Source organism: Gobio gobio (assembly GCF_949357685.1).
Source record: "Gobio gobio genome assembly, chromosome: 1".
Taxonomy (NCBI): domain Eukaryota; kingdom Metazoa; phylum Chordata; class Actinopteri; order Cypriniformes; family Gobionidae; genus Gobio; species Gobio gobio.
The window spans coordinates 61209238-61237067 of record NC_137097.1 but is presented as its reverse complement, the minus strand read 5'-3'; the positions used below and the strand labels follow the sequence as shown (position 1 = coordinate 61237067).

At 39.2% G+C, this 27830-nt stretch overlaps 1 long non-coding RNA gene across 1 annotated transcript; it reads right to left on the bottom strand.

Moving 5' to 3' along the window:
• Nucleotides 1–441: 441 nt before the first annotated feature.
• Nucleotides 442–27830, bottom strand: LOC307139132. The gene is made up of 4 exons (XR_013818092.1): nucleotides 27412–27830; nucleotides 15685–15745; nucleotides 1230–1306; nucleotides 442–1120 (listed from the first exon to the last, which is right to left on the bottom strand). It is a non-coding gene; the product is annotated as an uncharacterized lncRNA (long non-coding RNA).

Below are 27830 nucleotides of genomic sequence, written 5' to 3'. Positions count from 1 at the left end.
TGGACTGATCCAGCATACAACAAGATGAATGGATCATGGTGGAGCTTCGAATATGACCATAGCTGGTCTGGTGTGCAGTTTCTTTTACCTAAAATGAATGTGTTAATATCCAGGGAATGATGAGAATTCTGAAGCTGGCAAAGCTTTTGTTGTCTTTTCTAGGCCAAAGAGGAAATCTAGCTCCCCCACCCTGTGTCCTTAAAAGTCTCCTCATAAATGGTGTGCGTCCTTACCCTCGCTCTCATTCCAGCATTACGCAGAAATGACATCAAGATCATTAATAGAGCTTGTTGTCTTTTTACGTGAATGTATGAACTGAATGAAACTAGAGCAGTGGAGGGAAAAATCACGATGGTCATTGGTCGCATGAAACTTACCTCTAGGTGGCATTATTGCATCAGTTTTCATTTACACACAAACCACAGACAACAAAAGGATTTTGGTCGTTTTCACTTTATTGTTTTATCGTTATCAGCGTCATTGGAAAAATATACACACCATAATATAGGCCTAATCAATATCTAAATTATATTATACAATACATTGCTTTTTTTAATGAGATTCCAGTGAAGCCCGGACTATGACTAACCCAAAGTCGTTTTTCATGCATGCGCTTAATGCTAATAGGCAATATTGTTTTTTTTTTTTAAGATACCTCTGACTCATAGGCTTTGCATTTTGGTCTAAACAATACTCGCTCCGTTCATGACTTAACAAAGTCTGCAAATCCATAATGAAGATTAATTTTAAGTGCTTCTTCGTAGCTATTCCACTGTCTGCACACATCTGTAAAAGTAACTCAATTGTTAGCTCACGTGGAGATTATATAATTTAATCATACCAGCATGATTGATCACTCTAATCTGTCTTTTGTTTGTTGTGGTGCTTGTTAAGGGGTTTAAATGGACATAACTGGCCTTTGTATCCTTACACGGGACTCTCATGTGAAGTTCCTCACGGTCTGTTGTCAGGCAGGGTGAAGCTATCTGAAACAGGAGAAGATCTGCCCAACAGCCAGGACTGAGACCTGAATATCTGGGGCAAGTTCCACAAACACTCACTCAATTGTGTCCTGCCATCAGCGGTTAATGAGCGATGAAGTTATGGAAGTCATATGCCTCTGCAGTCACATGGAGGGAGGGAAACAAGAGGGTTTTCAATTTCACGTCTGCATGTCAGCTTGTTTACTTCCTTTGAGAGCATCTTGAAATTGTAGACAATGCTCTTACTTGTTTGACTTTTTTAAACTCTTTGAGCATGTGGTTTTCTTTATCCATCACCATAAAGTGCATCTGGCTGCTGGAAGCTGAAAAACAGCAAAACCAACTTCAACTGATGCATTTGTACAGGCCGGGTAAAGATAATATTAATGACAGAAAGGTAAGGGGTATCTAAACATGCTTGAACCATGATACCTTTATTTTTCCACTTGTAAAATGGATTCAATCACCTTTGCAGAACTTCTGACACAATATAAGACAGTATATTGATAGATTTTACACAACAATCTCCAAATACAGTGGCCTCACAATGTGTTTGATTTTAAGGGGCACTTAAATACTCTTTAATGTCATTGGATTAAATGCAGATAGCAAGGTTTGAAAAAAAGAAAAAGCCTTTTCTCCCAAATGTTCTTTTCTTTAACTGGCATGGTCCCAAGGTATATTTAGTGGATGTAAATTATCATTCAAAATTTCCGGGTTAGTGCGTTTTTTGTTGTTGTTTTTTTATGTTTTAAATAAACGTTTTCTATGTTAATATATTGCAAAATAGTATTTATTTCTGGGATGTCAAAGCTGAAGTGTCACATGATCCTTCAGAAATAATTATTTTATGCTGATTTGCTGCTTAAGAAACATTTCTTATTATTATGTCATCAACGTTGTTCTGCTTAATATTTTTTTGGATACTGTAATTTTTTTCAGTATTCTTTGATGACTATAAAGTTTAAAAAAAGCCTTTATTTGAAATGGAAATCTTTTGTAATATAATACATCTCTGTCACTTTCGATAAATTTAATGAATCCTTGCTGAATAAAAAAAAATATCACACAGTAGCTGCACGAATTTCGAGCTGTCTGGCGGACATCTTGGCATGGATGAAAGAACATCACCTGCAGCTCAACCGGGAAAAGACTGAGCATCTCGTCTTCCCTGACAATCCCACTCAACAACACGACTTCACCATCCAGCTAGGTTCATCTTTGATTACAACTTCAGGGTCGGTCAGAAATCTTGGAGTAACCTTTGATGACCAGCTGTCCTTCAAAGACCACATTGCAAAGACAGCTCGTCATGCAGGTTTGCCCTAGACAACATCAGGAAGATCAGACCATTCCTAACAGAGCATGCAACACAGCTTCTCATCCAGGTCCTGGTCATTTCTAGGCTTGACTACTGCAATGCGCTTCTGGCTGGACTTCCATCATGTGCGATCCAAACGCTTCAAATGATTCAAAACGCAGCAGCACGTCTTGTCTTCAACGAACCCAAAAGGGCCCACGTCACACCTCTCTTCATCTCTCTGCACTGGCTACCTCTCGCTGCTCACATCAAGTTCAAGGCGTTGGCACTTGCTTACAGATCCACCACAAGCTCAGCACCCGCATAAAAATGATATTTTCCTCTATTCCCTCCCTATTCTAGCTTATGCTACTCTAAGTAATGTCCAAAACGTAGTATTTCAGGCACTTTTTGTGTTTCTTCGCCTCTTCATGACGGATCGCTTCCTGTATTCCTCAGTTGTAAGTCGCTTTGGATAAAAGTGTCTGCTAAATGCATAAATGTAAATCTTTTAAAAAAAACTTTTGAACAGTAGTGAATTAAAGGGTTAGTTCACCCAAAAATGAAAGTTCTGTCATTAATTACTTACCCTCATGTCGTTCGACACCCGTAAGACCTCCGTTCATCTTCGGAACAGAAATGAAGATATTTTAGTTGAACTCTGATGGCTCTGAATGGCCTCCATTGGCACAATGGCACTTTACACTCTCAAGACCCTTAAAAGGTACTAAAGACGTCGTTACAAAGTCCATCTCACTACAGTGGTTCTAAAATAACTTTATGAATCGGCGAGAATAGTTTTTGTGCGCAAAAAAACCCTAAATAATGACTTACATAGTGATGACGATCTCAAAACAAGGCATCATGAAGCTTCGAAGCATTATGAATCAGCGAGTCGAATCAGCGGTTTGAATCGCCAAATTTCAGCAGTTTGGCCCTTTGACACGCGATCCGAATCATGTTTCGGCTCACTGATTCATAGCGCTTCGAAGCTTCATGATGCCTTGTTTTGAAATCGTCATCACTATGTAATTCGTTATTTAGGGTTTTTTTGCGCACAAAAACTATTCTCGCCGATTCATAAAGTTATTTTAGAACCACTGTAGTGAGATGGACTTTGTAACGATGTCTTTAGTACCTTTTAACTTCTTAACCCGCATCGGATCGTGGACGGGGGGGTTGACGGAAGTGGGGGGGTGTGTACTTTTATTTACTTTTGTTTTATACAAAATATTCAATCAACTATCACAAACTATGCATCATTTGAAAGCTAAAACACTCAAGATTCATGTTCTGAACTTGTTTTTGCAATAAATACACCAGAGAGGAAAGGGTTAAATGAAACGCTAAAGGACCGTCCATGTAAACATTAGCATAATATCAGCGTTACTCATCTTTCATCTCCTGTCGTTCAGATCAGATCGGACGAATCCAATAAACACCCGCATACATCTCTGTGTAAGAGTCCATTCTTCAAAATGCATCCCACTTTTTAATCCAAAACAACGAAAAAATAGGGAAAAAACTAAAAATCCTCCGTTGTTTGCAAGAGAGTTTTGAGTTAGCGTGATCAATCATGTCCATTTTCAATGAAATATCGATTCTATTCCGTGTCTGGCAAACTCCCCCTGCTAGAATAGCTTCTCCCACGTATTTTAAACCCTCCCTCGTCTCTCTCCTTCAATCAGAAGCTGTGTCCCAATTCAAGGGCTGCATCCTTTGAAGGCCGTGTCCTTTGAAGTGCGCGGCCGACGCGGCCTCCAAAGGACGCACCGAGGCTCGTTTACAGTGGAAGGTATAGCGGATTGCGTCACCGCGGCGCGACGAAGGCTGTCCCAATTCGTAGGTCCTTCGAAGGATCCTTCAAAATACGGCCTGCAAATGCGTCCTTCTTTTCCCATGAAATGAAGGATAGTTGGATGGATGCTTCGCAGCCTTGCCTAACCCAGGATTCATTGCGCGCCGCGACGTCACATTTTTGAAGAGAAATTGCCAGATTACACTTTTAAATGCTAGTATTGTGTTTCAATTTACTCCAGTAATCTAATGTATCTACTGATAAAAATAAAATGTTGACTAAATATGTTACCAACATACGATTTTATATAGTTTACTACATATTTAGTGGTTTTGTTTTTAGGCAGTTGAATATAACTTTAAAGTCCAGTATAAATGTTCATTTCAGTTCTCTTCAACAGCAGCTGTCAACAGTTGCTAAATATTACTAATAATGTAACGAAATGCATTTACTCTGTATTTGAGTATAATTGTGAAGTACCTCAGATTTTTATTCAACTTCATCTCAGAGGCAAATATTGTGGTTTTATGAAAAACTGACTTTTTACACATGATTATTAGATTTCGTTATTAGTTATCGTTTAAAAAAGAATCTAAAAATAAAATACACTATCTTAAATAAATATGTCTTCTAGATGAGGGATAGGCACCGTTGGTCTTGGAGGGCCGCTGTTCTGCAGTCAGAGTTCAGCTCATAGAACAGTTATGCATGTTAAAATATTTTATGGTTTGCTTTGAGGATGTGAGGTAATTTAATTTAGTCTTCCCTCTTTCTGAAAACATATTAGCTACATGGCAGCCGTCGAATAAGTCAGCACTGCAAACCTGTTGGTAGACAGTGGAAAATGCACTGATCCCAGATGATGTCCCGCTGACAGAGGCTTCACCAGGGTCAATAAAGCCCAGCTCAATAAAAGACTACATAAAAACATTTTCTTCCATCTGTTTTATGTACTGTTAATTTTAAAATGTATTTTGTTTTTCTAATCTTAAACGTAACTTATGTAAATAGTTGTAAAAAGTACTGTAAATAAAAATGTATAGAACATTGTTTCATTTACAAATGAATTGACATAAATGTACAGAATTATTTATTTCATTTACAAATTATAACTTGCATTACAAAAATAATATGTAGAACGATAATATTTAATTTACACATTTTAATTTACAAAACCAAAATTTTAGTTCTCAACAATCTCTCAAGAAGAGAAAACAATCAGTCCATTCTCTCCCTGCTCTCCTCTGTCTGTCTCTTCATGTCCTCCCTCAGTATCTCCATCAGCTCATCCTCTCAGTCTCTCCATCAGCTCATCCTCTCAGTCTCTCCATCAGCTCATCCTCTCGGTCTCGTTTCCTCTTGGTGGAGTTGCTCCTCATCTTGGTCATCCTCTGCTGAACTTGGCCCTGGTGTGTCCTCAGGGATGGAGGCAATGAGGACAGTGGGGTTGTCCCAACACCTCATTCATGAAGACAAACCATGGCCAAGTTTCCCAATTCCTCACCTGTCCCAGGACACTTTCAATACTAAGGCAGAGGAAATAAACATGTCACTCAATAACAAACACAACAGCACAATACATTTCAGTAAAGATGTGTCTGTTAACTTGCATAACGTTACTTTGTTTGTTTGTTTTTAAGTTGTAATTTTTTTTTTAACCTGCAAGGCAGGGGTGCAATCTTAAGAAAATTAAAAAAATATGATGCATCAGTAGCCTACAAACATACAAAATACTCCAGAAATCATATTTATAGATACTCAAACTCTATATTCTTTTTTTTGTGGGGTTTGTATAGGATAAAGCCTCCCTATAGCCTACCTACACAAGAACCTATGGAAATACTACAAATGGGTCGTACTCCAATCCACACTGGCCGAGTTTTTCGGCCCGGTAAATAAATACTCATTTGCTGCCCTCATTTTAATAAAGCTGTCATCCATAAAACTTCATCCATAAAACAAAACGAAATATTACATCAGATCACGTAACGAATAAAGCCGTGCAGTGGTAATACAGAAATAAAGACCACCGGCTTTTAAAACGTTTCGTTGGTTATTTGAGTAAATGAAAAAACACAATACTTACATTTATAAGTGTATTCCTCGGCCGCGGGATGGGCAGAGGAATACACCGCGAAGGATCCACTTGTTCTGGTTGGTTCTATCCTATGGTTCTATCCTTCGCGGCCTGGGAGAAGGACGGTGGGTAGGGTTGCCAAGTCTCTGCAACAAAAGTAGTCCAAAACTGCCAATGCGATTTTCTCCATCGAGCGGCCAAATTCTCCACTGGAGTTGTACGTTTGGGGGTGTTGGAGCGGCGAAATCATACTTATGGGGTAGAAACAAACCCGCGGAAATACTTTTTCACCCGCGGAAACAACTTAAAAGTAGCCTAATTCGGCTGAAAAGACGCGGACTTGGCAACACGAACGGCAGGCTGCATTTGAAGGCCTCTTCGAATTGGGACAGCCTTCGTCGCGCTGCAGTGACGCAATCGGCCTTCAAATGCGGCCTTTGAAGGATGCAGCCCCCGAATTGGGACACAGCCAGAGACTCTTCTGTGATGCATCATATAGAGGAAGCGCCTTACAGGCTTGGTGAGCTGTCAATCATTGCGCCCATGGTTTTCGTTGGATAAAGGCACTCGGTGCCCAGCCAATGCCTTTCCAACAAAGGTTTGATTGATGGACTTAGTAACCAATCAAAAGGCATTATCTTGCGCAGTTTGCGTAAGTAGGCTTTGGTGAATACTGTTTTTGCGCTGGCTGCGCGTTCTCCATGGCGCAACTGCAGTGGAGCGCGCTGTCTCTCACAGACGCTTCCCATCAGCTAAATGAGTTTTTTACACTTTGTAATCTCTGTAAATAGTTGCTTTTAGTTTTTCAGTAACTGTTTATCCATTATAATTAGTAGTATATTGCAGTTTATTGCAGATTTATTTGAATGAAAAACTACTCTTTACAATAGCAAATGTTCTGAAATAAATGGCCTTTTTGAAATGACGCCTAGACTTTTCTTGACATAAAAGCTCACAGAAGCTACATTACTGAGAGAATCATCCTCATATTTGAATCATGACATGATTAGACATTCAGTTTTATATTTAAGTTATTTTCAGGCTCTTAACATTAAATTATAATATTTTTTTCCCTAAGTGAAAACAAAAAACAAAAAACATGAGTCACTTACATGTATATTTACATGTATATTACTCTGTTCCCATATTACTTTGAGTTATTATGACTCTTGGGTAGCAATATTTCAAGTGTCTAGTTTAAAATAAGACCAGGTTTATGAATATAGACCATAGGGTTTAAGAGCTGCAGACATTTTCATTTGGGTATATCGTTTTCAAAGAATTCCTAAAAAATGGGGCGCTTGTCTTGAGAGTGTAAAGTGCCATTGTGCCAATGGAGGCCATTCAGAGCCATCAGATTTCAACTAAAATATCTTAATTTCTTCACTTCAAGGTCTTACGGGTGTCGAACGACATGAGGGTAAGTAATTAATGACAGAACTTTCATTTTTGGGTGAACTAACCCTTTAAGTAATTTCCTAGTGTTGTAGTACTCAAGACTTGAGACCGGTCTTAAAACCATTTTTTGAAGGTCTTGGTCTTGTCTCGGTCTCGACCACATTTGTACTGGGTCTTGTCTCGGTCTCAGACTTAGAGGACTCGAATTTGTTTCAAGACCAGTCAAGACCACAACTGCTGGGATATTAATAAATTGCCAGTGCATTGTCTGATTTATTTGTTAACATCATTTATGTAATTGGGTAAATTCATTTGATTGGTAACAGCTCTATATAGTGTCTTATTCTAATTATATTTATTGATTAAAAATAAGTAATTTCTCAGGCGGTAATGTGGATCTTTATCGATTTAAGGAGCGCTGGTCTCGACTCGGTCTCGCCCTGCCTTGGTGTTGGTCTCAACCCCTCAAAGTCTTGGTCTCAACACACATTGGTTTTTGTCTCGGATTAGGTGGTCTTGACTACAACACTATCATTTCCCCTCAAGTTCACACAGAATAACTATACCATTATGGACATATTGCACTAATGTCAATAATAAAGTATTAAAATAGAAAAAGAATGGGAAAAGAATTTCCACATGGGAAATGCAACATGCAAAGATAACCATAAATTCTTAGTACAACTGTGAAATGGTCCCATTTACCTGGACTCAATTGACAGTTAACTAGAAAACTAGGAAGAAATATCCCAATCGGACCCTTTAAGTACCTTTAACAAGTAGCTGCTGGCAAAGGAGAACAGGGAGGTCTCCGGCTTCTTCTGAACATTTAAATTAATCTAGAGATCACAAAGTTTGTGTTAGTAATAATGTATTCCAACAGAAAATAAATTAAACATTTAGAAACCTACAGTATACAGAGCATGAGTGGTGACTTCTTTAAGATGGTAATAAAACGCTGTAATATTACAACAGTTTTGCTAAGGGTGTAATTGCTTCTCTTCCAAAAATACTGTATAATTTAGTTCCCATGTGTAATCCAGCCAAGATGATCACCTTCATAATAGCCAGCAAGTCATATAATTACTCTCAAGGTTTAATGACCTGCACTCGAACAGCTCCTTTGGTTGCATCAGTGGGTTTACTTGGAGCTTGGCATTAGTAGTATACTCTTCAAAGAAATCCAGCATTCCTCATTTCCTTCCAGAAAAGGGCTTTAAACTCTACTTTTGGCTGTCTAGAAAGCATTATGATCACATGATAAGGTTGACCAGGGCTTAATTGGTGTAACACGATAGCATATTGCTGTGGCTTTCACACCCTGAGAGATGGATCTAATTGGCGTCTCTGGAGAATATAGCTAGCATATGGAGCTCCTCTAACTGTTTCCCACCTGGCAACCGGCGCAAGGAAAGAATCTGTAGCTTTTTTTTTGGTCCTGGACCCTAAGCAACAGCCCAGTGAGTATAGATGGTGTGTATCAGCTGACCTGTAGTCTCATGACTTTAACTAACATTTTCCATGTTTTTTCTGTGATTATTTGCCAGTAGCCATGCAAAGTCAACATTTCAAGTATAATTGTATTTTTTCATGGGTTTTCCATCAATTTTGTTCAAATTGCAAGACTGTTAGGATGGTTTGGGTGAATGAACGTTTGTTTTGGTGTGCTGTTCATTCAACATGCTACTGCTAGCTCAGAGAAGCCAATTCATATGCTAGAAGAGCTTTTATTCAATTAATCGTTGCCTCTGCCACAAATGACTTAGCCTTTGCCTTCGGAAACAATTTCTTCACAAAAACACTAAAAAGCTTGAGGTACTTTGAGGTAATGTATTACATATTTGGTACTACAATATTTAATGATTATACATCCAACTACACTATCTTGTGTGTGGGTGATCTAAAATACTGTTCCTATGGAATTTCATAAATTAGCTTGAACCAATGCTTCTGTAAGTGCAAGGTTTCTCTAAAGATATGAATGCACAATGCAATGTTTTGAACATTGGACAGAATGATTGTAAAAAAAAAAAATAAACAAAAAGGATTTATAAAGACACTCGTAAAGAAATTTGTAAATAAAGTAAGACAGATAGATAGATAGATAGATAGATAGATAGATAGATAGATAGATAGATAGATAGATAGATAGATAGATAGATAGATAGATAGATAGATAGATAGATAGATAGATAGACAGACAGACAGATAGAGACAGACAGACAGACAGACAGACAGACAGACAGACAGACAGACAGATAGACAGATAGATAGATAGTGACAGACAGAGAGACAGACAGACAGATAGAGATAGACAGACAGACAGACAGACAGATAGATAGATAGATAGATAGATAGATAGATAGATAGATAGATAGATAGATAGATAGATAGATAGATAGATAGATAGATAGATAGATAGATAGATAGATAGATAGATAGATAGATAGATAGATAGATAGATAGCTAGAGGATGGATGGATGGATGGATGGATGGATGGATGGATGGATGGATGGACGGACGGACGGACGGACGGACGGACGGACGGACGGACGGACGGACAGACAGACAGACAGACAGACAGACAGACAGACAGACAGACAGACAGACAGACAGACAGACAGACAGACAGACAGACAGACAGACAGACAGACAGACAGACAGACAGACAGACAGACAGACAGACAGACAGACAGACAGACAGACAGACAGACAGATAGATAGATAGATAGATAGATAGATAGATAGATAGATAGATAGATAGATAGATAGATAGATAGATAGATAGATAGATAGATAGATAGATAGATAGATAGATAGATAGATAGATAGATAGATCGATCGATCGATCGATCGATCGATCGATCGATCGATCGATCGATCGATCGATAGATAGATAGATAGATAGATAGATAGATAGAAAGATAGATAGATAGATAGATAGATAGATAGATAGATAGATAGATAGATAGATAGATAGATAGATAGATATAGATAAATAGATAGATGAAAATGACATGGATCTGTGATTGATTCTTTCGTTTGAATTGACTGATGAGAGTAATGTCTGGACTTGTATAGCATACAGTGAATCTTTTTTTTTAACAACTGGCTGTTTCTCTGGGAGCAGTGACTCAAGTCTTAACCTGTCTCATCTGTTTCAGTCTAAAGTCTTCTCTGGCCTTGTCATATAAACATGTACATGAAAGATAGGCAAGCGCTACAACTGATCCATAACTGCCCTCTGTCTTTTCAGATGTTGCACAAACTGTCATGTAATTTATGCACATCTCATCCTTCACTTTGAACCTATAAATCCTTTTGGTGGGCTGAAACACTGAGGATGTGACTCAGAAATAAAAGCCATGTGCACTGGCTTCCTTTCTCATTTCCCCTTGAAAAAGGCCCAAGACACAGGAGCCACAAGAGCACACAGGAAGTAAATCTTCAAGGACTACCACTTGGGAATCATTGCAGCGAGATCCCCCTGAAACCCAAAGACTTCCAACAGCTCCTCGCTGCGAACACAGACAAGAAAAATAGCAGCGATGAGACAAACACGCTAGCAAATGAATATCAGATGACTGCCAGCCACCTTAATGCATGAAGCTGGGCTCAGCTTTTATTCAAAATAGACATTCATTCATTTGGTTTGGCTATGAGGGGGTGGCATGTGGTTTTAGTTAAGAGCTGAACTGCTTGGACTGCTCGCTACAGCTTTGTCTAATGTGTGTGTGTGTGTGTGTGTGTGTCTCTCTTGCTTCTCCCTGACCCCATGACTCATGACAGCACGGCTACACTTCTCTCCCACACAACAGGAGCATTACAGATACAAAGAATGCAGACTAATGGTTTGCCACGCGGTAATACCCCTGCAGGAAGAGGATGTATGGATCATAAAATTGAGGTCTTGCAAAGCAATCATAGACAATAGAGCCAGTCAGCATTTTCCTCAACCCCTAGATCACTTTAAGATCAAGGGAATCACAACACCTCTCAGTAGATAACTTCACATGTACTGTAATTAACATGTACTTCTTTATGTAATATAGGGAGGTGAGGAGCTCAGTCCGGATGCCATTTTGAAATGTCTTTGGAATAGTACAAGTTAAGCTCAATCGACAGCATTCGGGATAATTTAATCTCATCCCTCATTTTCTTTCAAAAAGAGACAACAAAAAAAGAGACAAAAATGGAGGCACTTACAATGTAAGTAAACGAAGTTCATTTTTGAGATTTGAAAAGCAGTAAATTACCGCGAAAATATAAGGTTATTTTAATTATTCTGATAAAACTTGTATATTATTTGAGCTGTAAAGCTGTTTAAATTATTATGTTTTTTTGTTTTTTTTAAATAGATGGCAATGAAGTTGTAAAATTGGATACAACTTATTTACACAGAAGAAATTAATAAGCATTTTTTAACCAATATTATGTTAACACACTGTAAAATAATTATTTTCATGATTTATCACGATTTTTTTTCTTTTGTCAAATCAACTACAAGAATATTTTGAGTGTCTGTTGATTAAATCAATCTCCTTCATTGAATTAACTAAAATATTTAACTTTAATGAACTCTTACTTTTTTAAGTTAAACAAACATTTATTTTTACAGTGCACTCCTATTGTTCATGTCTTGGCCCCATTCACTTCCACTATAAGTGCCGCACTATGACAGAGGAGAAAGCTCTGTGGAAATGAATTTGAATAATCCATTGTGGGAAAAAACTCCTGCCATTAGCTGTCGGGCCAAAAGCGGCCATGCTTGTGCGTGCCAAGGCCAGTCGCGTTTCCACTGTCACTTCCGGGGCTTGATTGGGCCTCGTCGGGGCTTCCTCGGGGCCAACGGCCAGGGTTTTTTGGCCCGCCAAATACCTTGGTCCAAAGCAGGCCAGCTGAGTCTGGAGATGACAGTGCCGCGGGCGTGTATGATTTCATATACCAGAATTAAAGACTTTTAAAATAATTTTAGCTCAAAACTCACTTTCAGACAGCAGTGAGTGTTAGAATAACTTCTGTTTGTGATCCGATGTGGATTCTGATCACTGTATAAGGGAGAAATATTTATGTGCCATGACTATTTGCGCTAACCATTACCATAGTAAACATGGTAAATACGACTGCTTGAAGAAATCAGACACACAGTATCATATAGTTTATCGCAATCATGTATTTATTTGATCTGTCAGTGTGTCTCGTCTGTTTATACCGAACTGTCTATCCATATTTAACTCTGCATATGTCATAAAATAAAGCAACTCCGGATTTCGGGAGCTTCCTCTGTTTCACTGTATTGGGACACTGACACGGGATAGAGTGCTAAAGCTGCTCAGGTCGTATTTTTGTTGGAAAATATGCATAAGTGATTGTTCTTTCTAAATGTGATAAACTGTCCTGTGACTACTAATAAACAGAAACAGACGCGACTGAATAATTAAGCGTGTCATCTTTCTTTTGTGAAATAACGGTAAAGTGGGACTAATGTGTAATCTCGACGAATTAATTAATAATGATCAATGTATCACTTATTATTGTAAAACATCGATGCTTGGGTTTTAAATCTTTAAGTAAACAACAAAAATGTTTGTTTTGTGATCTCACTACTTGTTTCCAGTGATTTCTTTCTGACTAGTTTTCTAATAAAACTTCCATTTGTTGATGAGATTAAGTGTTTGTGTGACGTTGTTCCAGAGCGGCGTGTTACGGGCGGGTTTTAGTGAAGCGCTGCCGAGCTTCTAGCCCGAAAGGGCAAACGCAGAGTGGTTTTGGGCTTGGTGCTACAGGTCCGAGGCTATTAGCCCAGCCCGGCCCGATGAAAGCCCTGGATCGCACTGGCCCGACAGTGGAAACATGGCTATTGCAGAGACGGTAGAGAAATAAGATGTTTGCAGCAGCAGTCAGAAGCCAATTTGCTGTATCACAGGAGCATGTAGCCAGTGTGTGATGGGCTCGTGATAACCACAAAGGCAGTGTAGCCAACCAAAGTGCATGATCCATTACTGAGCCCACTGGCAAATCAACAACAAAACCAGCATTGTCAGGTCTGTAATCTCTTTAAAATGCTCACCAGATGGCAAGGCAACATAGCTTGTTTGTTAAAAGATATTTATTTTGTAAACCCTTGTCTTTAATGCTTCATACTGTTAATGATCATGTTATCTCTGTTGTGGTGGCAAACTATCTGCTTTTGGGCTTGCCATTAACAACAGTGGCCAACAAACAAGACAATAAAAACAGAGAAGATGTATCAATATAGTAGCAGTAGCTTTGTGAATGCTAGAACGCCACATTTGTCTTGATAATATACAAGCAATTTCAGTATTCGCTGTGGGCTGTTTAGAATTCGAACAAGTGAAGTCAGAAAACAGGGAACGACTCTTTCAAATCTTAACTATAACGTTTTATTAGGCCTAACATTTTTCTAATTCTAATATCTTGTAATCTGAATGCGTCAAGGCTTCCAGTCTCATCCCTTTCCAGATATTTTACCTGTACAAAAACAGTCTATTATATCGTTTTATATCGCAAACTGATATGTGTTATCATATTATTTTAATTTATTATCATAACCCTAAACACACTAGTTTGTAGCGGAAATAGTTTTACTGTTTAGCGTGCTTTGTTATTCTTCTAGTTATTTTCCTATAGCGGCAAATTAATCAAAAGTATCGCACTTTCACAGAAAATAGCTTCCGCGTGGCAAAATGAGGTGGATAGGAGAGTTCAAACCACAACTATAATGTTATCTACATAGATATAGTTGGACTTTCAGAATGATCAATTTCCAGCTCATGAACAATAAAAAGCATTTGAAGTGAGACAACAAAACTGCAGTGCACACTTATTATAAACAGAACAATAGAATCCCTAGGTGTGGATGCTCATATACAGTACACTGTAAAAAAAAATTCAGGTTTCCAATTGAAAATTTTCTAGTGACTGATCACATCTAAATGTTTCAGTTGGCCAAATTGAATTTCTGTGAATTGATGCAATTGAATTCACGGAAATTCAATTTGGCCAACTAAAACATTTTTATGTGATCGGTCACTAGGAAATTTTCAATTGGAGACCTGATTTTTTTTTACAGTGTAGTTATCGTTATTATAGATTCATATCATTGTTTCAGAACCTGATTCCACCAAGTGTAACATGTTAGTGGATCAATTCCGGAACAACATTCTAATCAACCAATCAGATTTGAGGGACAAGTTTTCAGTTTATGTCAAGTTTAGGCTTGCAACCAGGGTTAGGTGCTTCATCAGTGTTATTCACCATCATTTGCCTCTGATTAACTACATTTTCGGACAGGAATGTTGTTCCAGGATCAACAAAATATGTTGGCCCAGGAATGTGTCTACGCAAAATCAGGGTGTGCATCATTTTTAGTGTGAACCATAACCCTAACCCAAACGTCCACTACTAGATAATGCCCACGTTTCAAACACATCTTTCCACGCTCACAGGCAAGGAGTATACTCTGAAAGGCTCAGAAGCAGAACAGGGAAAATTAAGTATTCTTTAGAGTCTATTGGATACTAATTGGCTCTCAACATTTTGATCAATCATCGTTCATAAATTCAGAATGATTTTTACAACTTGGTGTGAATGGGTCCATTTAGAGTATACAGTTTTTGTGTTCCACTGAGCAGCTTTTTAATGTAAATGTTTTTCTATGTAAGCATACTAGACCAACATCTTTGCCCTTGTGCCACCTTGCTGCTTTTTCTTTTCCATTCATCAGTGCTGTGGCTCTGCAGTTGGATATTGTGTGGTTTACAAAAGCAAAAACACATTTTGTGTGATCACACTCTTATGGTTTTCACTATAGAATCAATGGCAAAGGATACGCAATTATTTTTTACCGTGAAGTTATTCAGCCCCTGATAGTCTATGCAAGGTCCCAGGGAACCAACCTTCTTTTCACAAAGAACCTTGCACCTGCAGATGAGGGCAGATGAGTTTGGCTACCAGAGAATCAGAAATATATTTCTCCATGGCCTCTCTCTCTTGAGTGGAGAGCGAATATAAACTGCCCTTGGCTGGAGATGTACCTGGCAAGTCTGTAGTCTATAGCACAGTCATAGGGACAGTGTAAATGAAGAGAAGCAGCTCTTGACTTACCAAACACCCTCTTCAAGGTCAAGGTACTCTTGGGTACGTTACACAGGTCCATAGGATAATCCTGCAACACAGAACAAGACACAGGGGAGCACACAGACAACACACAAGAAGCATGACCATAATTGCTCCAAGATAACACAGTATTCTGAGACCAGTTTATGTGAGGATTATGGAGCATGAGCCAGGGATGTCCAAGAACTACCAGGACAAGAGGAGTGTCAAGCATAAAAGGGCTTTCTTCTGTATGATTGCCAGAAATGGTTAGACTCACCGGTGTGGTAAAATGAAAAATGGAGGTTATTGATTGACTGCTGAGGGTGTTGACTAAAATAGGTTGAGCTAAAGGAATGATGGGGATCTTGAGTTAATGGGCTAATGTGAAGTCCATAAAAGAGAACAATGGTCTCATTGTTGAAGATGAGCATGCACTTTGATCCAATCTAGATCAACCAGATCATCTGAGGAAAATGGTACTTCCAGAGATTTCTTGTTGTATACAGTCAGCCAACCCATGCAACCCATGTCCCACTGCGCCTCCTCGTTCCAGTTGCACTCTGCAGCCAGCGTGCAAATCTCAATGGAATATTCTGTCAAAGACCGGTTCCCTTGGTGCAGCTCTGCCAGCACCCACACCGCTTCTCTACCGGAGACAGCATGGTCGAAAAACCATCTCGAGTTCCTCTGAGAAAGACTGGAATGAGGACCAGCATTGACGTTTCCATTCCTATACCACAGTTCCCCATCGAACCAGCCAGCAGCGTAATAACTAGAGCCACTTTAGACTCCTCAGAGAGAAAAGCAGATGGCTGGAGAGCAGAAAACAGAGAATGCTTAGCCAGAAATGGACAACACAAATGTGGCTCACCAGAATAGGCTCCTTGAGGTGGTAGTTGAAGTTCACTATGATGAGCTGTGAGGTCTCCAGTGGGGGAAACGGACGGTGGGTTAGGCGCAGTGGGCGGGTTCACAGTCTCGGTCTTCAGTTGTTGGAACTGGGCAGACAACTTGGCAACCTGCGCTACCAAAGCCTGAACAAATCGACCGGCCACCATGATTTATTCATCTTGGCATTCCATTTGAGAATTGTTGCTAGCCAAAATATCTCTCATTTCAAAAGCACTTACTGGATCCATCTTGGTCAGATCTGTGATAAAGTATACATTCCCGCTGGGCACAGTGCACGCACATACACGTATACCACACTACACAAATAGTTAACACACTGTTTTCCCCTCCTCTCCATTTGGTTTCTCGGCGGAACGGGTGCACACGCAGCCGATAGCCCCTGGACAGTTTCACACACTACATTTTCCATTTCCCTGCTACAGTCGTTTTCCGATCATTCATAGTACACCACATGCATTTATTTGTTTGTCTCGTTTGTGTCATGTATTCTGTGATTTGTTTGTCATGTGTCACAGGTGTTTTGGTGTAATTGGACTGGTTTGTGGCGCCGGCAAAACCGATTGATTGAGCGGCGCACGCTTATGACGTCTCTGTTAACGCCGCGCCGGCGCACTACGCTCAAAGTCTGGCGAAACCATTTGTGTTGTTTGGAGGGAGACTGACAAATTAGGAAGAAAGTGTCAGTCGTGTTATGTTATGTGTTTTATTATGTTTATATGAGGATTTGTGTTTAAACCTGTCTATTGTATATATGTGAAGTTTGATGGACTATTGATGATTTTAATGACCAAAGAAATGGTATGTCCATAGAAGGGGCGGAGTCTGGCCCATAAAAGGAGAGGCCAGACTCAAATGTATCACTTGTTAACCAAGTCAAATGCGAGCGTGCAACTGTGGTGCCATGAGCAATCTACTGGAGCGAGTATATTGAAGATACACTTTGTGTATATTTTGTATACGTATATCTTTTTTTTTCCAGTTTGTTGTTTCTTTGACACTATAATTTTGGGGTTTTGAAGTTTACACTGTATATATCTCTTCATACCATCACGCGTGGACTTTTGTATCTATCTTCGGTGCTGTAAATAAATTACACCTTGCACGACAGTGCTGTTGTGGGTAGAACCATCTTTTATTTTCACAAACGAACCTTCACTCTATCCAAAGCAGATACCTAGGGGTCGCTTTGTGACATTTGGTGGCAGCGGTGGGATGGCTACCCGCAAGAAGGTGCCGAAAGGCAAAAGAACCCGAGGTGGATTACGCTCACAGGTGAAAGCGGTCGCCGAGGAGGATCCAGTCTGGGACACCGTAGAGTCGACGGAGGATGAAGAGGGGGCAGAGGTGTTTCCTAGAGTTTCATCTGAGTTCTACACACCATGGATTAAAGCAGACGCAATGGATTCAACGTCCAATGAGGGACTGCTGAGTCTGATAAGTCAGTTCCTCGATGCACAGCAGCAAAATGAGGAGCAGCATCAGCTAGAACTCCAGGGGCTAGTCTGTTAGACCTGCTGAAACCCCTAGCGATGTCGAGAGCTTGCAGATGGATCTTCTGACACAGGCTGCTTCCAGAAATGCACCCACTCGCCGCCCAGACACCCCAGAAAGTCAAGCTGCAAGCCAGCCAAGGCTAATGAGTGAACTGCCAAGGATACAGGGGAAGGACATTGAGAGTTATCTTCAGCGCTTCGGACACCTGGCCAAGAATTGGGGATGGCCCGAGGAAGAATAGAGCTATCGTCTGGTTCCATTGCTGACTTGACAGGCTTTGGAGGCATACATGGCAATGGAATAGGACGAAGCAGGAGTGTACGCTGACCTGAAGGAAGCACTCTTGGAGAAATTCAACATCTCTCACCAGAGACCTACTGACAGCGATTCTGGGCATCCATGATTCCTGCTGGTGAGACCCCGACGGAGACTTACAACCGTCTGAGGACCCTTTACTGTCGTTGGGTGAGACATGATCTTCCCACTAAGGAGGAGATCGGGGAGACCATCATCTTGGAGCAGCTGCTTCGTGTGCTTCCTTATGACAGCCGAACCTGGGTACGGGAACATGAACCGACAACAGGAATGGTAGCAGCGAAGCTGGCTCTTCAGTATATGAATGCTCACCGCGGGAGTCCACGCTCTCAACAACTCAAAGGTACTGTGTATGTGAGACCAGACACTGTTGGGGTTAAAACTGTACAGGTCCAGCTGAAAGCATTAACAGTGTACAAAAAACAAAATTCCCAACCACGTTCCTGGAGACCCACCAACAGTGCACATTTTACATGTCTCCTTTGTCTGACACACCCACATTGGGTTTTGGAGTCACTTATAATGAGCTGGTGACCTGAATCAGGTGTGATTGAGGAGACATGCAAAATGTGCACTGATGGTGGGCCTCCAGGAACGTGGTTGGGAACCACTGATCTACAGTAAGACAAGAACTGGTGTGTTTCTATTGTCAACAGCAGGGGCTTGATCGCAGGCCAGCGTTTTTTGGCCCGCCGAATACCTTGGTCCAAAACGGGCCAGCTCCGGCTTGAGGAGTGGTTACGAATAAAGGTGGGGTTTTTCCGAGTCTGGAGGCGGCAGTGCTGGCGCCGCGCTTTATTTCATATACCAGAGCATCAGCATTAAAGACTTTTAAACTCATTTTAGCTCAAAACTCACTTTCAGACAGCAGCAAGTGTTTGAATAACTTCTGTTTGTGATCCAATGTGGATTCTGATCACTGTATAAGGGAGATATTTATATGTATAAGGCACTATTTATATGCCATGCAAAAGACTATTTGCGCTAACCACCATAGTAAACATGGTAGATACGACTGCTTGAAGAAATCAGTATCATATAGGCATACATATGCATTTCACAATCATGTATTTATTTTATCTGTCAGTGCGTCTCTTTATACCGAACTGTCTGATATCCATATTTAGTTCTGCATGTCATAAAATAAAGCAACTAAATAAAGCTATTTAGATAATTAGATATAATGGGATTTTCTACTTTTATCAAATAATTGAAACTGACAGTGGTGACAGATCCATGCAGAAACAATGGCTTCACTACTAACAAGCTTGACTTCTATTTGTGTACAATAAATAAAACAAGCACAAACATGTAGCTTCCTCTGTTTCTCTGACTGAAAATATAACTGTATTGGGACACTGACACGGGAGAGATTGCTAAAGCTCCAGTCGTATTTTTATTGGAAAATATGTAGAAGTGATTGTTCTTTCTAAATGTGATAAACTGTCCTGTGACCACAAATAAACAGAAACAGACGCGACTGAATAAGCATGCGTGTCCGCTTTCTTTTGTGAAATAACGGTAAATACCACTTTATTTCTGTGGGACTAATGTGCGATCTCGACAGATTAATCTTTCATGATCAATGTATCACTTATTATTGTAAAACATTGATGCTTGGGTTTTAAATATTTAAGTAAACAACAAAAATGCCAACAAAGGACACTTTTATCATGTTTGTTTTGTGATCTCACAACTTGTTTCCAGTGATTTCTTTCTGAGTAGTTTTCTAATAAAACTTCCTTTTGTTGATGAGATTAAGTGTTTGTGTGACGTTGTTCCAGAGCGGCGTGTTACGGGCGGGTTTTAGTGAAGCGCTGCCGAGCTTCTAGCCCGAAAGTGGAAACGCAGAGTGGTTTTGGGCTTGGTGCTACAGGTCCGAGGCTATTAGCCCGGCCCGATGAAAGCCCTGGATCGCACTGGCCCGACAGTGGAAACACGGCTAGTGTGTCCTATGCGAAAGGTAAAGTTGACACGATTTTGTTATGTCCCTAGGGTAGAGGACACAGATAATGACTCTAGAGGGGAGAGTCAAGTTTTGTTTGATGTAACTGTTGATGGACATTGTCTGAAAGCACTGTTGGACACTGGTAGTTCCCTGTCTCTCCTAAAGCCATACTTTGTTTCAAATGTTGACTATGCAACCACCACAGCTGTCCAGTGTGTGCATGGGGAAGTAAGGCAGTACCCCTACAGGTATCTGGCTTTTCTAGTCATGTATTTAGATGAGAAAAATTATAGATATTTTGTCTTGTTTTCTGGGGAAATAAATCAAAATTAATTGAGTTGTTGTTAAAAAAAAAATCAATTATCTGCCAATGTGGTAAGAAGAAAATTCAAACAGAAACAATATTATTTTTATTACCCCACTGGTAGATAATGTTGCTTCTTTTAAGTCAAAGAACTTAAAATTTAAGAAAATAATGCAGCATAATTTTATTCAGCTGTATAGCCATTCTGGAAAAAACGGTGATGTCATCGGTTCATTTCAATTATCATACAGTGACAGTGTGGGCTTTAGATCAATAATTAGATCAGTAATTTAGTTTAAATGGTTAATTTAGTTTATTAATTAGATTTATTTAGATGTTTAGTTGAAAAATTTAGTGTCCCCAACTGAGCACGCCAAGCCAGAGGCAACAACTAAGCAAAAACTCACTTATTTTAGACCCCACCCCCCACCCCGAGGTCATAAAATCTCATGGCATTTTACTACTTTAGTAAATGCATCTTGAATTAACCCTTAGATCTCTACCTGTCGCGATAAAATATAAAACTCCTGATATTTGAGTAACAATTACAGAAAAATAAAATAAAACATATTTCGTTACCTTTTGGAGCTTGGAAGGGTTCAGTTTGAGCAGATGTTTTATACCATCAACACTGTCCTCGTCAGAGCTCATTTACCAGTATATTCAGCATCTGGCTCATATTGGCGATCTCACACATATTCTCAAAACTAATTTTCAACGTCTTCAAAATATTTTACTTTAAATATTTTGATCACTGACAGCTTCCTTCACCAGATCCATCATCAAGTGACAGTAATATTTGAATGTATTCACTACTTGCTCTGCAGTAAATCGCTGAGCCATTTCAAATTTTGCAGATTATTATTATCATTGTTTCGTATATGGTAACTATGAGTGAAACGTCACTTCATCATAGTGTATCAGACATTTCATAAAGCTAAATTGCACTTATTTTGTCATTATAGATTCATTTATTATTGTGTAGATTAAAAAAAAGTACAATCCTGCACACCTCGGGTCGTGACTGACCCTATACAATTTTGACAAAAAAGTAGTGGAAAAACAGGCATATATATATATATATATATATATATATATATATATATATATATATATATATATATATATATATATATATATATATATATATATATATATATATATATATATATATATATATATGTATGTGTGTGTGTGTGTGTGTGTGTATGTGTGTTGAAGAATGTCAAACAGGTAGCTTATTAGTGCAATGATTTGACCTAGCAACGCTGACAGCCAACCAGGCCAAAGAGGGAAACACAAAATAAGACAAAATGAGAAACAAACACCCGTGAACCATGACATATTCTGAATAATCAGCAAAATTACATCAAAGTGAAATTGAAAGGCTTTAGCTGCAGATTGATCAGTCTCAGATACAGATATACTCTCATGGCTCGATATACTCCAGGGGCTGTCTCATGCTCTCTTCTGTTCAAACTTTCTGTTGATTTCTAAATATAACTGTAGGGCAAGAAACGGTAAACATATTCCTCTTGCGTTGCGCAACGGCAACTTGTCACGTGTGATTTTTCTATCTTGCTCTGCTGAGACCTGTGAGAATCATCGCGCGGGATGGTATTTCAAACCAGTTGGTGCCCCAGTAGAAGAATTATGACATGTTTATAACTTGACGTTGAAGATAAACCTATTAGTATTTACAAGCAGTGTAACAGTCATGTTTAATGGTGTATATTTCCTACTTTTATGAAGAAAGCTGCATGTATGAATTACTTCTCTTATTATGGCTACCGATAAATATCATCATAACTGTTTAAATTTTTTTTACAGTCCTATTGTGAGCCATACTGATGATTTGGTTGTTTGCATTAGTTTTTAAACTGTAATAATTGCATTCTCAGCTCATTGTTTCGAGACAAGTTTATTTCCCAGTGGATTCAGTTCATTATGTTCAAACCTCTCAGCGTCTGATATTCTGTTAACTAACAGACTATATTGAAAAAATACATTATTCTTATGTACATTTCAAAATTACATTCATTCTATATAGTCAATCACATTAAATAATTATCGTTTATTAATCCATTGAATAACCTTAGCACTGAAATCCTAGACAGGTGAACCTTTTTTTGGTATAGCCCAGCTGTACCTTGAGAAAAAAAGGTGAGAGACGTAGATTACAGAAGAGAGGAACACTTTTTGCAGCCTGTTTCCAAAGTAACGCACATAAAAAAAAGCATAATAAAAATGATGGAATAAGCTGTGAGTTCTCACATGATTCTCCAACCCAAGACTTCTCAAGAGGTTCACTTGTTTGAGCAAATTATACAATCTTTTAATGAGTTTTTTATTTATTTAAATAAAGCTATTATAGTGGCTTAGTTGATAATTAGATATAATGGGCTTTTCTACGTTTATCAAATAACTGAAACTGACAGTGGTGACAGATCCATGCAGAAACAATGGCTTCACTGCTGCTAACAAGCTTAACTTCTATTTGTGTACAATAAATAAAACAAGAGCAAACATGGGCGGCGAAGGGGGAACACATATTTCCAGGAATTTCGACATATTCTCCATTTTAAGAAGCGTGAAGGCTCTTTTTGTCAGGGCAAGATTCTACATGGGGTTTTTGACAAACCAAACCATTTCGTGTAAGACTGTTAATGAAAACTGCCAACTCAGCACAAATGGCTCTCCAGTGCATTCCTTAAAACTGATTCAGAGCCTTAATGACGTCAGAAGGAACAATGAGCGAGTGACTTTGCAAGAAATTCAACACTGTTTAAGAGAGGTTTCGAGTTTTTAAGATCTTTGTCTTTGACAGATTTTATTAGTTTAAATATCACTCTTAAACATAAAGGTTATTTATTGGCATTTATGGTGACATGGAACCTTCCCATTTCACAAAAGGTTCTTAGTGGTTAAAAAAAAGATTATTAAAATGTTTTTATAAACTAAAAGGTTCTTTTGTGAACCCAAAATGATTCCGCTTTCACCGCGAAAACCCCCTTTTGGAGTCTTTATTTCTAAGAGTATACTCTGAGAGTGGCTGGAAATCATTCAGTGTTCACTTTCTAATTCATATAGACATTAACATACAGAAACGTGTGCCACTGAAGTCTATTACGGACACAGACACCACGACTGTGTCATGTGAAGTGAGTTGAGCGAGGAAGGATGAACTGTTGGCTCTGTGGGGTGTCAATAATTACTTTCCCATCTGAAACTCTCCCTTTCTCCTATTACCACGAGTTGAGCCATAACAGAGCCACAGAACAGAGAAAGCACCACAGCCAATTCCAGCAGGACTTGAGCCCGTTGCCCAGAGATTTGAAAGATGTGCACGCCAAAACGCCTGCAAATGTAATGTTACTATACAGTGATCATTAGAGCATTTAATTCTAATAAAGACGACTAAAAATACACAGAGTATGTGAAGGTTTGGCAAGTTGCAACAAAACTATCCCCTACTCGCATGTGGCATTAGACTCTTCACATTCTTGGAATCACATCCTGTTCCCTCAACTAGCAATAGACCCCTTGTTCTTATAATAACATGGCATGATATGTTTTGGAGTGCACTAAAGGGAGTTGCTTTTGCGTTTTTTCCACTGTGTTTTTGACGATCGCTCTTTTGACTTGACAGGAAAATGTCCTTGTCATATAAATGCCCATATTGTTTACACGAAGCACATAGCAGCATTACTCCTGTCTCTTCGTTCGTTTTTTTGTCAGCAATAGCTCTGGGCAGCGTCTCATAATTAAATCATGACTGACATGAATGGATGCAGCAGGATGTCAAACTCCTAGCCATTCATGACCAGCATTCTTCGCAATGACAGACACATAATAATTTCCATAGACATTTTACTCAGACTGTAGCAATTCCTTGACCGTTCTGTCTGTTTGAGCGACCCTCGGGGGACGGGCCCTTTCTAAATGTTTCGGCAAGAGGATAAAACTGTGCATGACATAAAATGGAGACCGAGAATGAAACCCGATTGTTGCCACCATCAGCTGGATGACAGAACGCTTGAGTAGATGCAGCAGATGCTTAAGGCATTTAGTGAGCTGCCTTCGGTGCAGTATAACATAATTGAGCACCAAACATAATGTATGATATTACAGAACGAGTGGAAATTAGCAATGTCCATTTAATGTATAGCTTAGGCAGACGTGTTCTGTGGCCATCAGTCAGTAGGAATTCACAACTCATTCTATGCCCAAAATCAAAATTCATCTGCAGACTAGGCCTTCACAACATATGCATATAAACATCTAACTTATAAATGGTGATCAGTGCAAGAGCAATAAGGATTTTTAGGGGCATTATGATGGTGAAACTGAAACACAAGTGCCCCCAAAAGCCCCTCATTCTCCCTGCGGCATTACATTTCAGATCACATGCATTTCCAATACACAGCGTGTTGATTTTGTGACTAACACAACTTTTATGCAATAAAACCATTTGACTCGCTATCATCAGGCACAAACATGTGGACGTGACGTAATGCAGTTTAAATTGAGAACCCGTGATTGAAACAGTTGATGGAGAAATAACTAGTGTATTTACTCTTGCCATGCTGTGAGAGCGTGTCCCAGAAGCGGGACTTTGCGGGCCAGTTGGATTGAGATCAATACTCATCTTGCCCCCAAAGTCCCGTCACTGAAATCACAATGCCTTTTCATAAATGTAAACATTAACCCATTTAAGCCCACCGGCAACTATAGTTGCCGTATAGTTGTCATTTTCCTTTTGTAAGTATTTTTCTAGATAGTATCCATGTTTTTAATCTCAATGACACGCAAGAAAACAACCAAATAAAGGATTTCAAGAAAAAAAAAAAGGCATTAACTTCCTTCCAGTCACATGAGACTACCAACTTCCTACCCCTGCTTCCAGGAAGCATAACCAAGGCAAACCCTCCTAAACAAAGGTTATTTTCATGTTACTAATAAGTATTTTTTGTTGACATATATATATATCTACATAACCGTGAAGGTCTCTAGAATCATCCAAACAAAACAATTCTTACAAGAGATCTATAGTTTTTTTGTACAATTAGTCAAAAGTCCAAGCGGCAACTATAGTTGCTGGTGGGCAAATGACTTGTAAGTACATATAATGGGGAAATGGGGTATACTGTGTTAACAGGTTAATAAAAGATTTTTGGTCTTTAGTGCTTTTTGCTTTCATAATATCTCACCTAACACATAACTTAACCCTTTAACTGACATCTCTACTGTACAGTAGACCTTAATTCGATAGGGAAAAATATCATATTGTATGATATTATGTCTTGTAAGGGCCAAAATATTGAGGACCCTTCATCTAGTTTGGATGCGTTTCATTCTAATCGGTCAAGGACCCTAATTCTCTTTATGACTAGCAGCTTATGATTCCATTATAATGTGGAAATTCAGACAAGTAATGAGTTTACATTTACATTATTATATGAAATCATCTACTACAGTCAGCCATTGAATACTATGGAACTATTTATTTATTTTTGTTATATAGATTTTTCGTCATTTAACTTTTTGATACACAATGCCCTGTTAGGGCAACTTCATGGCTGCATTTTGTTCTCCACTATGTTCCACCACTTTAAGACAAATGTATTTGTGGTTTGTTGTATTTTCATATTCAACAGCTTATAAGATAGATGCAGCTTTTTTGAGTTTGCATCGAATGTTCTTCAACATTTATACACAATAAATTTGTTTATGAATAAAGATTGAAAGCAGTTATTTTGAGTTAGATGCCAAATGTTCTCCTCCTAGTCAAATTTGACATTGAAGGGGTGCATACAACATATTTGCCCACCGGCAACTATAGTTGCCGCACATTCAAATACGATTTTCAAGAAAAAAAAACTAAAACCTGGGGGAAATAAATGCAGAACTTGTACACATAGGACACTATTAACATGACTATATGCATGAAACCATTCAGAAAAATTTGGGCACACTTAAACACCTACACCACAATTAAACAAAGGCTAATACATCGATTTGCTCTATAATTTACAATCAGCTTCTGAGCATCAAATAGTGACAAATACTAACCACATAACTTACATTATCATATAACTGCCATATGGACATATTACTATATCTGACTGATAATAACCCCTGATTGAAACAGTGAAACGTGCTTTTTCCAGTGAAGCTGCATAATGTGAGAAGCACTAATGCCATGCATGTTTATTCATTTGATATTTCAGGCTTGTTTTTAAGACATTTGACCATTAAATAACAAGCAAGCGACCTTCCTGAGCCATGGCTCCAAGTGAAAAATGTCAGTGTCTACAAAAGCTATCGCATGAACTTCAGTTCTTTTCAAGCATACGGCTTGAGGAAGACGTTAAAAAGCTTTTTTAAAACCCCTATTAAGAGCTTTTTGTTAGGAGACAACTGGGCGTCAGTTGAGTCCCAGACAGTGTGTTCGGCTCCCCGGAGAGTTCAGGTACTCTCTCAGACACAATCTGTCTGCCTCTGTCGGGAAGCAACATCCGTGAAAAGCAGCGATATGCACCTATAATGTCACGCTGTCGCTTTGAAAGACACATCACACACACCATCTCTATCCGTCCCTTTCGAATTCAAACGCAGAATTCCCATTGTAACGGTTAGCAGAATGTCTATTATGACATCATCAATGGAACTGATAAGTATTCTACCCCGATTCCGAATCACACCTGCCGTCGAAAAGACGCGCAAAACGCACATCTATGTAATAGCGCTTGAAACTTACCTCGAACGAACAAAGCACTGAGGGACTGAGAGAAACATCTGGCTGATTTGAATCAGATATTGTTTCTTTAAGTGCGCGCTATACGTGCTCCTGCTGGTGAGATGAGCAAGCGTCTAGAGGAGCAGACCGACTCTGTCTCTGTGCATGTTAAGATCTCTTGCTTCATGGTCACCAAGCAGGGGCCGTGCAGGGGGAGATGCCATTTTCAGCAACACACACGCCAATTGTGCGCTAAATTTCCTCGCTGACATCCTCGAGTCTATTAATGATCATCAATGGGTGGCAGTATGTAAAATCGCTCACGTGCGACTGTCATGACGCCTGATGCTTTTCTTTTGCTTTAAAAGGGGGCGAAGTTAAACACGCGGAACTGGATATGGAGCTGGCAGTTACTATTTTCCTAGAAGTCCTTTCCAATT